The sequence below is a fragment of the Rattus norvegicus genome, chromosome 4 (genome assembly GCF_036323735.1).
Source record: "Rattus norvegicus strain BN/NHsdMcwi chromosome 4, GRCr8, whole genome shotgun sequence".
NCBI classification, from domain to species: domain Eukaryota; kingdom Metazoa; phylum Chordata; class Mammalia; order Rodentia; family Muridae; genus Rattus; species Rattus norvegicus.
This window is the reverse complement of record NC_086022.1, coordinates 149,059,056-149,076,997: the sequence shown is the minus strand read 5'-3', so window position 1 is coordinate 149,076,997 and position 17,942 is coordinate 149,059,056.

Below are 17,942 nucleotides of genomic sequence, written 5' to 3'. Positions count from 1 at the left end.
GTCCCCTGCCCAAGGCCGGTGAGCCCCAAGATGATAAATGCAATCTAGTTGCCGGGGCCCATTGTCTTCTTCCTTGGTTTAGGAGAAAGGCCTTATGTCTCTGAAGAAGTGAGTCTTTGTGAGGTTTTGTGGACAGAGGAGACAAAGTAGAAGCAAACCAAAGGATAGACAAAGAGACACAAAGAGTCACAGCCCACTGCCCTAATTGAGCACTGAATCCATTCATGCCAGGCATTGCTAGGGCCTGGAAATCCAGGGCTAGGATAGGCTCAGGCCCCTCTCTTGAAGAACTGTAAGTCCCCCAGACACCTCACATTCTTGCCTACAGCTTGTGCTACCTGTAAGTCAAGCTGTTCTGGAATGCAGGCATGTGTTGTCTGTGTCCTGCATGGTCTCTATAGATTGTCTCCAAAGTTCATGGCCCACAAACCTGGAATGCTAATTGACTGCCTTTATAGTAAAAGCTTGTCGATCATGGTGAGAAAATGGAGAGTTAAGAAGGAAAGCAGAGTACGAGTAAGAGATCAAAATGTACATGGTGCAGGGGTCCAAGGCGGTGGGATCCTGTGCCTCTGTGAGGACAGAGGCCATTTCTGTGGTTTAAATGTGGTTTAAATTCAGTCCCCAGAGTGAAGTGCTTAGGAGAATGGCAGCTTAACCCAGTGACAGCCTTTGGAGGTTGACTTTTGGGGAGTAACTAAGGTAATATGAGGCCATCAAGAAGGGACCCTAGTCCACCAGGACTATGGCTCTCTAAGATGAGGAGGAGGGACCTGAGCCGGTACATCGGGTCTCACTGTGAGCTGCTCTGGCTGCTCTGACCTTATAAGAAATAATTTTCTTTCCTACATAAATTATCCAGTTTGTGGTGTTCATATAAAGTAACAGAAAAAGGACTGAGATGGCTCAGTTGCCACAGATATTTACGTTTGCTATTTTCCTCCATAACAAAATCCCACAGTTAATAGTTCGGCCCTTAGGGAGAAACCCAGCTTTCAAGCCTCCCCGTGAGAAGCTCAGTTCTTGCTCACTTCACTTCCTAGACCTTATAGGAGATAATGCAAGCTGCAGGAGAGACCTAGAAGCCAGAAGGAGAGAGCAGAGAAGCTGGTCCTGAAGGGGTGAAAATTATCTGGGGTCTAGAGAGCCACACAGAGCTGAGCACTAGTAGAAGCAGCTGTGGTCCTTGGGAAGCTGGGCTTGGGTATTTCTCACAGCTCTGCTGGGGCTTCTGAAGAGTGAGACCACAACAGGACTGAAGGGTTCACTCACCAGGAGCCAAGCTGGGGTTCCTTTCCCCTCCTTCCTCCCCCTCCCCGTTCTCGTCCCCCTCCCCTCCCCTCTCTGTATGTGTGTGTATAGTCATTTTATGTTGTTATAATAGGCACACCAGAATGGATCTATCCATTCATATTTCATAGACAGGAAGAAGTGAGAGGTGATACACATACAATTTGGAGTGTTCTGTTTAAGAAAAAGGTTTCAATATTATTTTTAAAAAATTAGGTACACATAATGAGTATTTAGAATTTTTTAAAAAATCACAATGATTTTAGATTTAAAAAGAAAAGTCAAATAAGTAATGCCCTTTTATTAAGTTCCTCACACCTCCCTACTTCTGTGTGTATGTATGTGCTTGTATGTGCAGCTGCATATACACATGTTGTACATGTGGAAGCCAGCTGTCTTTAATTGTTCTCTGTCTTATTTTTGAGGCAGGGTCTCTCAACGAACCTAGAACTTGTTGGTTCAGCTAAACTGGCTAGCCACCGTGCCCTAGGGATGCACAGTCTGCCCATCCAGAGCTAGTCCTATGCTCTAACGCTGTAGTACTATGCTACAATTAGTACTAGTACTAATGCTGTCTAATTTTTTTTCTGTGAGTTCTAGGGGCCAAACTTGGGTTCTCAGGCTTGCATCTCCCCAGCCCATCTGTTTTTAATATATTCTACTTAATTCTGGTAGTTCCCATCCTACCTTGATGCTCTCTGTGTGGGAGAGAGAATGCTATGTCACCTTGTCATGCCATGCTACTGACTGACATTCGCTTTGTACTGAGCTGTGGTGCACAGAGCATGCAATGCCATACACGTGCATGGCTTTGGGTCTAGGTCCTTCAGACGGGGAGTTTTGGTAAACTCTATTTTGTATCTTTTCTGTCGAAGAAGATAATGAGTGGTGCATGAATGTTATTCAGTGCGGCATTGTTGGGGATGTTCTGCTTCTGCAGTTGGAAAATAATTTTGACTAGACAGTGATGAGAATTGAATCCAATTATAGTACTGTATCTGAGGATTAATTTTCCTTGTCTAATCCCAAGATGTCAGTCTCTGTCCACCTCTGATCTGTTTGTCCTCTGTGACCCACACATTTCTGGTTCCCAACACCGTGATACACTCTGAAATGCTTCACCACACCCGGGGCTGTGCTCATTTAGGACAGTGAGGGTCGATGAGCTACATCTGTATAACACGCTGGGCCCAAGCAGTGTTCCCAAGTCAGCTTCCCCTAACGCCCCCTGTTGCAGAGTAAGGGTAACAGAAGAGAACTCCAAGCACACAGAGCTGTCACCCTGGCTATAGCCAGAAAACATTACTAGGCCCCCGCCCGACAAATGCACAGACACTATTATCTAGTACTGACATTGGAGGACACAAGAAGGGACCCCCAAAGCACTGTGCAAATTAAAATGCCTAGACACAAGGGCCACGAGGCTCTGACTGTAGGTGGAGAGCGATGGGTATGAGCATCTCTCTGAGATGATAAGAAAATTCAAGAATTAGATGGTTTGTGCTGGTTTATGACTGTGGATATTATTGTTTTAGAAAAAACAGTGCATAGTGTGTGTGTGTGTGTGTGTGTGTGGTGTGTGTGTGTGTGTGTGTGTGTGTGTGTGTGTGTGTGTGTGTTGGCTAGTTTTATGTTAACTTGACACAGCTAGAATCATTTTGGAAAAGGGGACCTCAATTGAGAAAAATGTTTCCACTAGATTGACTGTGGGCAAGCCTATGGTGTATTTTCATAATCGATGTGGGTGAACCCAGCTCACTGAGGGTGGTGCCAGCCCAGGTCCAGTGGTCCTGAGTATACGAGAAAGCCATGAGGAGCAAGCCAGTAAGCAGCACTCCTCCATGGCCTCTGCATCAGCTCCTGCCTCCAGGTTCCTCCCTTGAGTGTCAGACGCTCTGCCATCCCTTACTCCTACAGTATAACCTGAGAGAGTTGTAAGATGAAGTAAACCCCATCCTCCACAAACCAGGACAGTGGAAAAGGATGATTCTTACATCAACAACTTTTCGATACAGATGTCGTTTTTAAGAGATAACCAAGTAAAAACACATTGGTCCCTCCCTCGACACATTCCTCTTTAATGCACATGTGTTTCCGTTATTCATTGGTAGCAATGGTGGGTAACAAACATCAAGCAAACAAGCCAGCGAGCACAAAACCGCAGTGCTGCACTGCTGAAATAAGAAGGTGTTTGGCTAAGGAGTCACTTGGGCTTTGATCGGCCGCCTGATTTCCGTTAGTCTCGCTTTTAATGGTTTGTTTGTGGTTGGAGTAGTAAAGTTTTGGATGACCTCAGCCAGGGCAAAGGAGATGATGTGGCTCTGAACTTAATAGTTCTCCTCTAACATCCGGGGCATGTTTTCATCATGAAGGCAATAGAGAGAAAATAGAAACATACAGTGGGGATATTCTTCCCCAAGGTAATCCTTCCATTGTGTGTATATGCACACGTGAAGGAACATGCAAGCACGTGGGTTTGCCCTACACGCAGTGGCTAGACACCAACCTTGAGCATCTTTCCTCAGGAACCTTCCTCTTCTGTTTGATACAGGGTCTCTCCCAGGCCTAGAATTTTCCCCAGTAGGTTAGGCTAGATGGCTGGGAGCTCAAAGGACCTGCTTGTTTCTGCCTCCCATCTCGCCATCTCTGGGATTAGGGATTCTAAGCACAAGCCACCATGGCCAGCATTTTATGAGTGTTCTGGGGATCTGAACTCAGGTCTTCATAGTTGTGAAGCAAACGCTTGACAGACACATCCAGTTCCCCAGCTCCATGCTTTGCTAACTTTGCGAGACCAGAACTTCATCACTCAGCCAAGGGCAAGTTCAGTGGCTAAGGAAACAGACTGTGGTTTTAAGAGGAGAGAAACTCCAAAGCCACGTGTCAAAAGAAGCAGTTCTGTTTTAAATCTGCTTCCATGGAAGCACAGGCATGTGCCTGTCTGTGTGATTGCATCTGTGTCTATGTGTGAGCATGAATGTGCATAGGCATGAATGTGTACACATGCATACATACATAGCTGCTGTGTATATACATGTGCTTCGTTGTATGTATGAGCAAGTCCTGGAAGCTATTTTTGCTTGAGTGCCTGTAGACCTGAGCCTTCCTGAGTAGGTGTCTGGTTTAGTGAACCAATAAAGTGTATTGCCCCAACCCAGTGGGATTCTAGGGCCTATGGGTCTGTTGAGCCAAAATTGAGAACTGTTAAACAAGGTTTTGAAGTCTGAAACCCAATGCAAGAACCAACGCTGCTACCAACTGGGTGGGCAGGTGACTCTAGACCCAGCCTTCTGACCGTGAAATGGGACCACCACTTCTCAGATTCCAGGTGCTGGGAAGTGACACATCAGATGGAGGGACTTGGAGCATGCAGTGCACTGGGATGTGGCTAACTGTGAAGATGGGGGTGGCTGCAATTTCCCCCCTCCTGATTCTTCCCTCTGCCCCGTGTGCTTGACCCCTTTCCAGAAGCCGAAACTGAAAACTGAAAAGCAGCTTCACATCTCTTAATGTGTTGTCATAGAAACCGCTGGCTCCTGCTCATGGCTCTGTCTCCCCCTCACTGTGGGGCTGGGATGTGGAGGAGGAGGAACGGGCTCACCAGAAGTCCCCCTTCTTCTGAAGGTGTGGGAGGTCTGGCCCTGTCCTTGGCGGCAGGCAGACACCCTACTCCTCCCACTGCCCTCAGCAGCAGCTCGGGGATACAGGGACGATCTGTTCAGCATCCTCTGGGCAGTCCTAGCTGGTGCCGATTCCAGGGCCTCACTCCGAAAGTGGAGTCAGGTCTGAGATCCCGGAGGTGGCAATATCTGCACACTTTTAAATCTCCCCTCTCCCCCTGGGAGACTAAGGAGTGGGGCATCCCTGCAACCACACCTGCGGTATCTAAGGGTGCAGGAGCTGGAAGAACCCAATCACAGATCCTGCTGGGTCTGGAATCTGTCACTTCATTTGGTGACTCATGCCTTCACTTACTCACAGATGTGTTTGCTTATCCAGTCAATTACAGACTCTTCCGTTCACATTTAAATAGTCATGCCTTCCTCTATGTACTCACTGCTCTGAGCAAACATCCATTACTATCTGAGCTCTGAGAGATGGGGAGATAATTAAGGTATAGCCTCTGCTGTGCTGCAGGGGTTCCAGGGTGGGATTTTCTAACTGTAATAGGAGGAGGAGGAAGAAGAGGAGGAGGAGAAGGGGGAGGAGGAGGAGGAGGAGGAGGAGGAGGAGGAGAAAGAGGAGGAAGAAGAAGAAAAGGAGGAGGAGGGGAGAAGGAGGAGGAGAAGAGGAAGAGGAAGAGGAAGAGGAAGAGGAAGAGGAAGAGGAAGAAGCAGCTTCCCATGGATGGATAGACTGGCATTTTATTCTTAAAAATAACATTTCTCTGTAAGAAAATTATTTATGTGCACTGTGGTCTGGGGAAAGGGACAGGTGCTAATATTCACTTTTAGTACCTGAGGAGGTCATTTTCAGGACCCCAACAGACACTGCCTCTGTGGGGGCAGGTCCTCTTCGTGAAATGGCACAGTGCTAGCAGAAATTCCATATGAGGCCAGCAGAGCCCAGTCCCTTCACCAAGGTGGGACCAGGGGAACTTTAGATTCAGCCACATAGCGAATTGAAACTCAGTCTGGGCTACAATGACCTTGTATCAAACAAACATTTAAATAAGACAATAAGTGAGGTCCTTTTCATCTATGCTCTGGAACACCAAGGTTGCTTGCTGACAGTGGCTGAGGCAGAGGCATGGAGCATCTCACAGACTGGGAACACACATATAACCCACCCATTCTTTCCTGAGTAAGCCACTGTCAGATGCCCTTATCTAGTCCCTACCTCTGTCCCTCTAGGCCCTACCTCCAAAACAAGGTCATATGAGTTTCCATCATCCTTTATACCTCACAATAGGGAGTAAATTTTAACACTGAAATCCTCAGAAAACACATTCAAATCATGTCAGCCTTGACTGTCAGTAAAATGTTGGGCTTCATGACGCACAGAGGTGCTCAGAGAAAGAGAGGCTGTAACTTGGTGGGAGAACTGTGGCAAGCTTGGTGCAGAGGGTCAGGAGGGGTAGGAAGGAGAGGCACTGGCCTTTGGTTGGAACTGCATGATGATGAAGGAGGTAAAAGAGTGGCGGTGGACTTCAAGGGAGTCCTGCTCCTGGGTAGGAAGCCGAGCTGTTAGCTAAGACTGGGAACCTGATTCTGCTCCCAGAGTCTCTCTCCATGGAAAGTAGAGGCATACAGCTCTCCAAATGGAAGCTCCTTAGAAACGAAGGCTCTAAGTCCTGATTGGCAGTCCTAAGAGCAGTGTGGTGTCCATTGCTGGCCCAGTGTCCTCTGAGAACCTGGAGGTTTGAGCTCCCATCGTTCCCTGAACTCTGACCTATGAAAATGTCCTTCTTGGTCGGGCACATTGCTATCAGTTCCAGACTCTTCCTCTGGCTGGAACCACACATGGAAATGCACCCTAGACTGACTGGTTTCTACTGGGTGGAACCCTGGGGACGGGCTGTCACCCGCTTGGGTCAAACCCATGTCATGCCATGTATGACAGAGAAGCCCTGGGACCATGTGGAGTCATTTTCTGCCACAGCCTAACCTGGCCATCCTGACTGAAGATGCAGAGCCTTCCTTCACTGAGCGTCTGCCAGGCTTCTCACACAGCCTACAAGGGGACTCCAAGCATGGGAGCCAGAGCTATGTCACACCGCAGTTCAGAATGTTCCCTGCCGGCTGTCTCAGAGCAAAGCTCCCTCCCTTCTGGTGTAACCCACACGGACCTCTGCGATGTACTCTGCTTCCTGCCAAATCAGTCCTGGCTTACTCCGCTCTGGCTCTGAGAGCCTTAGAGACCCCTTGCTTTTACCTTTCCGCTGTGAATACCATTCCCCTGTGAATATCTATGACTATTCCACATCCCATTGGCTCAGATATGACCTTTGCAGTCTGATGTTTCTCTACAACCAGCTCTGTCTGAAGCCCTCCAGCCCCGCAATCCCCGTCACACCTGGCTTCCCTGCTTCAGGAAATCTCCTGAACGGGACACAGACTCCATGGCTCTCATGTGCCGGGTACCGGCTGGACTCTGGGGCACGCATCTTTTCGATGTTTCTCCTCAAGTCCCAGGATTTGCTCAACACAGGAGGGTCCTAAGAAACACCGTGGGTTAAATGCACATCTAATCCCCGAACTTAAGCCCAAAGCCTCTGCCGTTTACCTGTATCCACAGCCAGGACTCACACAACTGGATGTGACCAAGAGTGTTGAAAGAGTAATGCTGGTCTTCCTGCCAGGTGGCTGGTCACTGTCCTCTGAGGCCTCTGGCACGGGTAACCCTTTCCCTGCTGGGCATAAACAGCCTTTTCAGCTAATGCAGCAGGATGGTCACTAGTGTCTGTTTTCAGGCCACAGTGCCACCTGCTGGCATATGGCTGAATCGCATGGAAACTGGCAGAGGCTGGGATTAGCCACAAAGCAGAAGGGCAGAAATAGGGACTCCAGCGCTAGTCTTTCACAGGCCAGGGTTCAGGTTCTTCCCAGGTCACTCCCTAGCTGTGTAATACCTACTCTAGCATCTGTGTTCAGATGGGTGGCTCATCTGTAACAAAATGACAGTGGGAACAGGTAACTCTGAAATATCACCTCCTGGGGAAGCCCTCCCAGATTGCTCCCCCATGTCCCCCTACATTCACCCCCCTTTTATCTCACTTTTTTGTTTCTTTGTATCACATACCCTCCTCCCCCAACATTTCAGCATTTTTTACGATCTCTTCCACAAAACACCAGCTCCATCACGGGACAGGCTTGGCTCACTGTGTGTCAAGAGCCTGGGCAGTGCCCACCATGGAGCAGGACCTGAGCGCACCTATCAAGCGCAGCACCACTAACAACAGGCACCCACTAAGTGCTCTGTAAACCCTGCACTCAGGACACACTCACCAGCTTCCTTGGGTTCAGGTTTCACTCTTCTCTTAGTTGAGTCACAGAGTGATTCCGGGAGACAAACTATACAGCAGGGAATCTACCACTCTAAGGATGTCAGTGTGTCACTGTGATAGTTAGCACTGCCATCCTAACAGGATCTACAATCACTAGAAGACACAGCTCTGGGTGTGCGCGGAAGATACTACACTATATTGATTGGGGTAAGGAAACCCATCCTGAACGTGGGCTGCACTGGGGTCAGGAATCCCAACAGAAAGAGAGCTGAACCCCAGCATTCATCTCTCTCTGCTTCCTGACTGCAGATGCGACAAAACTGGCCATGGAACACTCCTGCTGCCATCACCTGCCACTGAAGCAGCAGTACCTGTGAAATAGCTCTTCCTTCCTAAGTTGCTTTTGTCGGGTCTTTATCACAGCGACAGGAAGTGCGCTGTCACAGCCGTGTGCAGTCATCACCAGCCCTGTCTCTAGACTTCTTCCAATAAAAATGAAATTTTGTCCCTGTTAAGTGCACACACACACACACACACACACACACACACACACACGCCCTAGCAATCTACTGGTCATCATCAGGTCTCTATGAAGCCGACTGCTCTGGAGACCTCATGTAATGAAGTTTTATTTGTCCATGGTCACCTGCCTTTCTTGAGATCTATTTTTGCATACAAAGGAAGTAGGTTCTGTGGGACCAAATGAGGGTTAAATGGGATCAATGCAGGTGTCTGCCTAGCACTTAGCTGGTCACAGAGTTCCCCGAACTTATCAGTTCCTGGCTTCATTGTCTCTGGGGTTGCTATACACATCATAGACACCAGGTGGCAGCCTTGTGCCATGAAGACATCCTCTGCTGCCGCCTGCAGAGGGATCAGGGAGTTAGTGGGAAAGACCCCGACTTTAGAGGTTCAGTGACAGCAGGAAAGAATTTTGAAAAGGCTCTTGGGAACAGAAACAGATTACAGGAGCCCAAGTCTTTTAAGGCTCCAATGTTGTTTGGACTTTGAGTCCCTATGGAAGAGGAAAGGAACCACAGAAGTTGTGGCTGGATATGCATGGCTTGAGGCCTACGAGGCCGCTTGGTCTTTTAGCATCATAAAAGTGCGTCACTTTACCTTTCAGAACCTCCACATTAACATCTGCATAATGGATCCCCTACAGGGTCACAGGGAGAGTAAGTGAAAGGCACACTAAAGCTTCAGTCACTCACTGAGCCTCCTGTGTTCACTGACACCAAAGAGGGGGGTGAGCATTGCCGTCCCCCAGGAGATGAAGACAGCTCTCTAATTCAGGAAGGACCACACCAGTTCCTGCTTACTGTAGTCTTACCAGCCTCTGGTAAGTGCTTTAGCAAATGCCAGTAGTTGTGAATTTAGTGCTCACCCCATCCCAGTCTCTGAGCTCTCTGCCACCTGCCTCTCAGTCCCAGCTCTTCCCAGAGCTCCTTTGTCTTTCAAACAGGAGTGTACAGGCTGGAGTAATGGTGGCCCATTTTTCAGAGTCCTCCCTGGCCTCAGAAATTAGTTTTTAATGAGCACAAAAGTTTAAGAATTGTGTTGGTTAGGGTTTTCTATATGTTTTTGGTGTGTGTGTGTGTGTGTGTGTGTGTGTGTGTGTGTGTGCGCATGTGTGCATGTGCGTGTGCGTGTGCATGTGTATGTGAACTTGACACAAGCTAGGATAGAAGGAACCTCAAATACTGCTCTCAGGCTCACCTGTGGGGAGGTGTCTTGACTGAGGGCAGATGTGGGAGGGCCCAGCCCACGTGGTTTGTACTATCCTGGACAAGGAATCCTGCACTGTATAAGAAATCAGGCTGAGTGAACCATGAGGAGTGAGCCAGTGAGCAGCATTCTTCCTTAGTCTCTGCGGCAGTTCCTGCTCTGACATGATGGGCTACAGCTGCGAGCTGAATAAACCCTTTCCTCCACAACTTGCCTCTGGTTCTGCTGGTTGTCAGAGAAACAGAAGCTTACATACGGCAAGACTCCAGACACAAAAGGCCATGGGTTGCAGGATTATGTTTAGATGACATGTTAAGAAGGGGCGAATCCACAGTGCAGTGGTTGCCAGAGGGGAACAGAAGAGCTTTGTGGTTTTCTCTTGGCAATGGGAGTGCTGTGCTGTGCTGTGCTGTGCTGTGTTGTGCTGAGCTGAGCTGTGCTGAGCTGTGCTGTGCTGTGCTGTGCTGTGCTGAGCTGTGCTGTGCTGTGCTGTGCTGAGCTGTGCTGTACTGTGCTGTGCTGTGCTGTGCTGTGCTGTGCTGTGCTGTGCTGTGCTGTGGTGTGTGCTGTGCTGTGCTGTGCTGTGCTGTGGTGTGTTGTGTGCTGTGCTGTACTGAGCTGAGCTGTGCTGTGCTGTGCTGTGGTGTGGTGTGTTGTGTGCTGTGCTGTGCTGTGCTGTGCTGTGCTGTGCTGTGCTGAGCTGAGCTGAGCTGTGCTGTGCTGTGCTGTGCTGAGCTGTGCTGTGCTGTGCTGTGCTGAGCTGAGCTGAGCTGTGCTGTGCTGTGCTGTGCTGTGCTGAGCTGAGCTGTGCTGTGCTGTGCTGTGCTGTGCTGAGCTGAGCTGTGCTGAGCTGTGCTGTGCTGTGCTGTGCTGTGCTGTGCTGTGTTGTGTGCTGTGCTGTGCTGTGCTGTGGTGTGTTGTGTGCTGTGCTGTACTGAGCTGTGCTGAGCTGTGCTGTGGTGTGGTGTGTTGTGTGCTGTGCTGTGCTGTGCTGTGCTGTGCTGAGCTGAGCTGAGCTGTGCTGTGCTGTGCTGTGCTGAGCTGAGCTGTGCTGAGCTGTGCTGTGCTGTGCTGTGCTGTGCTGTGCTGTGTTGTGTGCTGTGCTGTGCTGTGCTGTGGTGTGTTGTGTGCTGTGCTGTGCTGTGCTGTGCTGTGCTGAGCTGTGCTGTGCTGTGGTGTGTTGTGTGCTGTGCTGTACTGAGCTGTGCTGAGCTGTGCTGTGGTGTGGTGTGTTGTGTGCTGTGCTGTGCTGTGCTGTGCTGTGCTGTGCTGAGCTGTGCTGTGCTGTGCTGTGCTGTGCTGTGCTGAGCTGAGCTGTGCTGTGCTGTGCTGTGCTGAGCTGTGCTGTGCTGTGCTGAGCTGTGCTGTGCTGTGCTGAGCTGTGCTGTGCTGTGCTGTGCTGTGCTGAGCTGAGCTGTGCTGTGCTGTGCTGTGCTGTGCTGTGCTGTGCTGTGCTGTGTTGTGTGCTGTGCTGTGCTGTGCTGTGGTGTGTTGTGTGCTGTGCTGTACTGAGCTGTGCTGAGCTGTGCTGTGGTGTGGTGTGTTGTGTGCTGTGCTGTGCTGTGCTGTGCTGAGCTGAGCTGAGCTGTGCTGTGCTGTGCTGTGCTGAGCTGTGCTGTGCTGTGCTGTGCTGAGCTGAGCTGAGCTGTGCTGTGCTGTGCTGTGCTGTGCTGAGCTGAGCTGTGCTGTGCTGTGCTGTGCTGTGCTGAGCTGAGCTGTGCTGAGCTGTGCTGTGCTGTGCTGTGCTGTGCTGTGCTGTGTTGTGTGCTGTGCTGTGCTGTGCTGTGGTGTGTTGTGTGCTGTGCTGTACTGAGCTGTGCTGAGCTGTGCTGTGGTGTGGTGTGTTGTGTGCTGTGCTGTGCTGTGCTGTGCTGTGCTGAGCTGTGCTGTGCTGTGCTGTGCTGTGCTGTGCTGAGCTGAGCTGTGCTGTGCTGTGCTGTGCTGAGCTGTGCTGTGCTGTGCTGAGCTGTGCTGTGCTGTGCTGAGCTGTGCTGTGCTGTGCTGTGCTGTGCTGAGCTGAGCTGTGCTGTGCTGTGCTGTGCTGTGCTGTGCTGAGCTGTGCTGTGCTGTGCTGAGCTGTGCTGTGCTGTGCTGTGCTGTGCTGAGCTGTGCTGAGCTGTGCTGTACTGTGCTGTGCTGTGCTGTGCTGTGGTGTGTTGTGTGCTGTGCTGTGCTGTGCTGTGGTGTGTTGTGTGCTGTGCTGTGCTGTGCTGTGCTGTGGTGTGTTGTGTGCTGTGCTGTACTGAGCTGAGCTGATCTGTGCTGAGCTGTGCTGTACTGTGCTGTGCTGTGCTGTGCTGTGCTGAGCTGTGCTGTGCTGTGCTGTGCTGTGGTGTGTTGTGTGCTGTGCTGTGCTGTGCTGTGCTGTGCTGTGGTGTGTTGTGTGCTGTGCTGTACTGAGCTGAGCTGAGCTGAGCTGTGCTGTGCTGTGCTGTGGTGTGGTGTGTTGTGTGCTGTGCTGTGCTGAGCTGAGCTGTGCTGTGCTGTGCTGTGCTGTGCTGTGCTGTGCTGTGCTGTGCTGAGCTGAGCTGTGCTGTGCTGTGCTGTGCTGTGCTGTGCTGTGCTGTGCTGTGCTGTGCTGTGCTGTGCTGTGCACCGCAGAGGTAGTGACTGTATGCAGCTGGGACTAGACTGAATGCTGCTCTATGGTCCCACTTTAAAATACTTGGTTTTGTGATGTGAGTTTCACCTTGATTTAGAAGAAACCAGTCCAATTTAAGCATGTTCTTTCCACCGAGGCCACTGGAAGATAAAGAACAGGGCCAGGAGCAGTGGATTCTAACATTGCCAGCCAAAGATTAAGGTGTTGTTGTTGTTGTTGTTGTTGTTGTTGTTGTTGTTGTTGTTTCCCTCTAGCAGTAGGGCAAGGGACTCCACTGCCTCACTTGTTCCTATGTGTCCATTTACTAATCCACTCCTTTGACCAGCTTCCCACAGTTAGCTGTTAACTTATCTTCTTGACTATTCACCAGAGTATCAGCCAACTCAGTAGTCTATCTGTCCATTCATCTACCATCTACTAATCAATTCATCCATCTGTGCACTCATCTATTCATTTACCTGTCCTCCACCTACCCATCCACTGACTCATCCGTCCAATCACCCACCCACTCCACCCATTCACACACCATGCATCTACCTGTCCATATCCCCATCTGTCCTAGTTAGCATGGAAAGGAACTGCCTAGATCAGTCTGCTTTGTGGGGAATTGTGTCATTTACTAATTGATGCAGGAGGGCTGGCATGCCCACTATGGGCGGCACCATCCATAAGAAGGTGGTACTAGGCTATATGGGAAAGCTAGTTAAGCATGGAACTATGAGCGTGCTAGAGAGCAAGCAAGCAAGCAACATTCCTCCATGATCTCTCATTAAGTTTTTGCCTCTAGGATCCCGCCTTGCATTCTTGCCCTGACTATCCTCTATAAACTATAGGCTGAAATAAACTCATTCATTACCAAGTTGCTTAGGATCATGATGTTTATCATAAAAACAGAGGGCAAATCAGAACACCATCCATCCATCCACCCACCCTCTATTCATCCATTCGTTCATCCATCTACCCTCCATATCCACCTACACACCCATCCATCCACTCACCCACTTATTCATTATCATCTTCTCTGACCCAGGCACAATAAATTCAACTCAGTCTCTATGGTGAAGGAATCCTATGTCCAAAGAAGGGTGCTGACTCTTTCTTAGATAATTATAGCATAGGGACACTTGGGGTCTGGGGACGTCTTCAGTAGGGCCCTGGCTCAGAGTTGAGGGAATATCAGGTTTCCTCAGATAGGAAACAGTTCAGACTGAAAGGCTACCTAGAAGCCAAGCCTAGTGGATTCAGATGGGGAAGGAACACGCCTGCGCAGAGGAACTCCATGGTCAAAAGCCCAGGTGAGGGCTGGAGTGATGACTCAGTGTAGATCTGAGCTCAGATTCCCAGCATCTAGGTCAGTGATGGGCACCATGGTGCTGGGGGAGTGGAGATGAGCAGATTTCTGGGGCCAGCTTAGCCAAAGCAGGGAGCTCTGGGCTCCATGTGAGACCCTGTCTCAAAAAAGATAAGGTGGAGGGTAGCAGAGGCAGACATTCAAAGTCAACCTCTGACCTCCATGTGTGCATGCACTGGCAAGCATCCCCAGACTCCCACCCCACATATACCACACACACACACACACACACACACACACACACACACACACACACATACACGAAATAAAAGCTCGGGTATCAGGGTGCTCAAAGCATACAGCAGAGTGGCTGAAACTGAACATGTGAAGAGAGTACACTGTGCCCAGGGGACGGCATAATATGTCACTCAAAGAACATGGACTTGGTAGAGACGTCATGGGTCTCATGGGAGAATTTTAGCTCCAAAAGCAAAATGATCGGGTCTGCATTCCAAATAGACTCCTGTGAGGCAAGGAGGAGGTTAGTAGGGTGGGAGGCAGGGAGAGAGTGCCTCAGGCATGTCCTACAGGGCTGAGCTGGTCTAGCAATGTGTGTTCTCACCATATCCACCTCTAACTCTTAGGGAGGGGGTGGTTTCTCTGCCTTGAAGCCTAAGTTTGCTGGTCCCTGCTAGGATCTGATGCCCAGGGCACCATGCCTCATCACTTCCCATGAGGTACTGAGGACTTTGGACCTTCGCCTCTGGCTGCCCCATGGGCTGAGGGATGGGTAGGCAGCCTGTCTAGGGACTGGGACTTCCCATCTCCCTCCTCCAGCAATTCCTGCTACACAGTGTTCTTGGTTCTGCTGCTCAAGAAAGCAATGGGGATTGCCATTCTCCTCTCACTCACCAAGAAGGCAGATGACTTAAGCTGGAGCTCCTCTAAGCCAAGACCCCACCCATCTGACTGATAGCCATGCCCCTTGTAGTTACAGTCTTTAGTTTTTGCTGCAAGGCTCAATGCATACTGTTTCCATATGTGAACCCATCTCCTGAGGCTGAATGAAAGGATGGTGGGCAAAACCTGGGGACAAGTTCCAACTCTGCTTCCCACTAAGAGCTGTGTGACCTTTTACAAGTAACTTAGTCTCTCTGGGGCTCTTTGTGTGCCTTCCAAAAGAGACACCCCGAGTGGCTGTCACACGAGATCCTGGGATGAAATGATGAATTTGTTTATTTAATGTGAAGTGACACAGTAGTGAAAGAACAGCTGACACGCAGTGCATGCAGGCCACACAGCAGGCACTGCTTTTACCCTGTGCACAGGCTTACTGGGTGAATCCGCACAGCAGCCTGGAAAGCAGGCATAGCCTTTGCCATTAAGACAAAACACCTGACATGGGCTTATGAAGTAAGCCGGCAGGTTTATTTTTGGCTCATAGTTCTGGAGGTTCAAGGGCATGATTGGCAGCCAATCTTGTGAGAAGAATGAGAGGTGGAGAGAGAGGGAGAGAGGAGGGAGGTATAGGGATGAGGGAGGAGGAAGGAAGAGGAAGGAGGAGGGAGGTGGACAGGAAGGGGGAAAGAGAGGGACATACACACACTCACTCTCTCACACACAGAGACTTGGGAATAGCTTGTACTGAAAAGCAAGCAATGACTCCTCACTTGGGCTCTCAAGATCCATGAAAGCAAGACTGCTGCTTGATATCTGAGTGCTTGTGCACAGCCACCTGCTGACCCTTCATGGAGGCATGCTGATCACTCATAGTAGGCCTATCTGCTTGTGGACAGCACCAAGTCTATCTCAGCTCTTCTCGAGAGTCAAGGTCCACAGATGAGTAATAGAGGCCATCTTCCTGGAAGCTTCCGGGATCCTTCCCAGTCCTCCAAAGGGCCTCTGAAAGTCTCTAGTGATGCTCCTGAAGATGCAAGGCCACAGATACTCACAGAGAGAGCATCTCATAAAGGCATCACCCTCCAACAGCAATCATATCCATCTCCTTGAGGGAGGATCATCTCCTTTGGAACCACCTTGTAAATGAGAGCTAGATCCTCCCTGTGACCAAGACTGTTAAAACTGTTACCTACGTCTCAACCCTGCCCAAGTCCACCTCATGCCAGTGACTATAACGAAAGTCCTCTTCTCAGAGTGACCACACTGATGAAATAAACCATCCCCTGCCTTGCACCATTCCCAGGGACAATTAAGCTGTTCTTGGTGGCTCAGGGGGGGAACAGAAGCAGATTCAAATCCACAAAGCCACAGCTCCCAAGCCCAAGAGCAGTGGTGACACCCAGCAACTGTGAGTAAGTATCTGACACTATCATCCTGATGCCTCCCTATCCCTGCCTCCATGAGAGCGAGAGAGAGAGAGAAAGAGAGAGACAGAGAGAGACAGAAAGAGAGACAGAGAGAGACACACAGAGACAGAGACAGACAGAGAGAGACAGAGAGAGACAGAGAGAGAGAGAGAGACAGAGAGAGAGACAGAGAGAGAGAGAGGACTAATACAAAAGTCAAGGTCTTCTTGTCTCTGGGCTGAGCCTCTGAGAGGTTGGCTTAGGAAGAATGGGGAGAGAGCCTGGAGGCGTGGGGCCCTGATCTAAACTCCATCTGTACAAGTGCTTCCTCCCATGCACCCGGACACCCAGTATCAACACTAATCCTGTCCCAGTAAGGCGGCCCTGAGGGTCATGGGTTCCAATTACCAGAACCATCTGATGCCAGCCACCATCTTCCTGCATTACCAGACCAAGACCTGCGGGTGCCTAATGAGAAATACAGGAGCGGATGGCTCCCTCCTCACACCCTGCACCCTGCCTCCCTCCCCAGAATGCCTCGCTGGCAAGCTTTCCTCCTGGACCACCTTCTGGTTTCACCAGAATGGGTTTTAGAGCCGCCTTAATTCTCACTTTAATTAAAAGGAAATGTCCTCCCAGTGCTTTGGGGCTGGATTTCTTTCCCTCCCTGGAACATTTGTTCAGCCTCTGAGCTGGAGCCTGGTGCCTGGGTAATTGAAAGTTACAGATGAGCGAGGACATGACTCTCCCGGGAGGGGGACAAAGAGAGACACAAGCTGGCACCGGTTCCAACCTTTTCCGGTGTGTGTTGGGGAGGGGTGGCCATGCTCCAGGCTGGTGGGGAGGTGAGATGCCACCAAGGGTCTGCAGGTACCACCTCCATCATTTGGGATATGGCAGACCCCCATGGAAGCCTCAGGAGCCATGCCAGAATTCTCAATAACCCATGAACTCCCCTTCCACCAAGGGAAAAGAAAAGAAAAGAAAAGAAAAAGACAGAACAGAATAAAAGAGTGCTCAGTGCCACCATCTCCCCGCCATCTGGAAACAATCATTCCTAACACCTGGGGGAAAACAGTCTTCAGGAGCTTTCTAGACTCTTTGCATGACCCAGTGAATTTTTATTGCCTTCTCTCCTCCTTGATTATAAACGTGATTGATAATCATTGAAAACAGTTTAGAAAAGAGTGGTAAAAAGTTGTGCATTTGGAACACCCAGAGGCAAAGTCACCTCCCCCCTACCTGCACCCCCCCATCTCTGCAGCTACTTGAACATGGGGTGGGGGAGGGGCCACGATTAGGTCCTGGACTATGACAAATAAATGCCTTAGATGGTCGGCATATAGTGGGAGTTCTGGGATGGTCACTCTGAGGGTCTCCTGACCTTTAGGCTTCTGCTGTGGCAGACAAGAGACACATTTTGAAGGGGACCCCTTCAGGAACCTGTCCCTAATGACCAGGGACTTTCTACTAGGCCCCACCTCCTAAAGCATCCACTCTCCCCTAACAGGGACAACTCTTAAACACATAGACATTTACTGGAACACAGGGACAGATAGGGCACTTTACATCTTGTATTATCAGGGCAAGTTTTTCCACCATGTCTTAGACAGAAGTCTGCATGTTCACACTATGAACAGCCTAGAGTGCCTCTGAACCTGGAGGTACAGACAGACAACTGAGAGGTGAGATATACAGGACACTGATACCACAAAACTCTGACTGATGTCCCTGATCCACGTGGTTTATTTTTCCTAGAGTGTGAACCTGCCTCCTCCT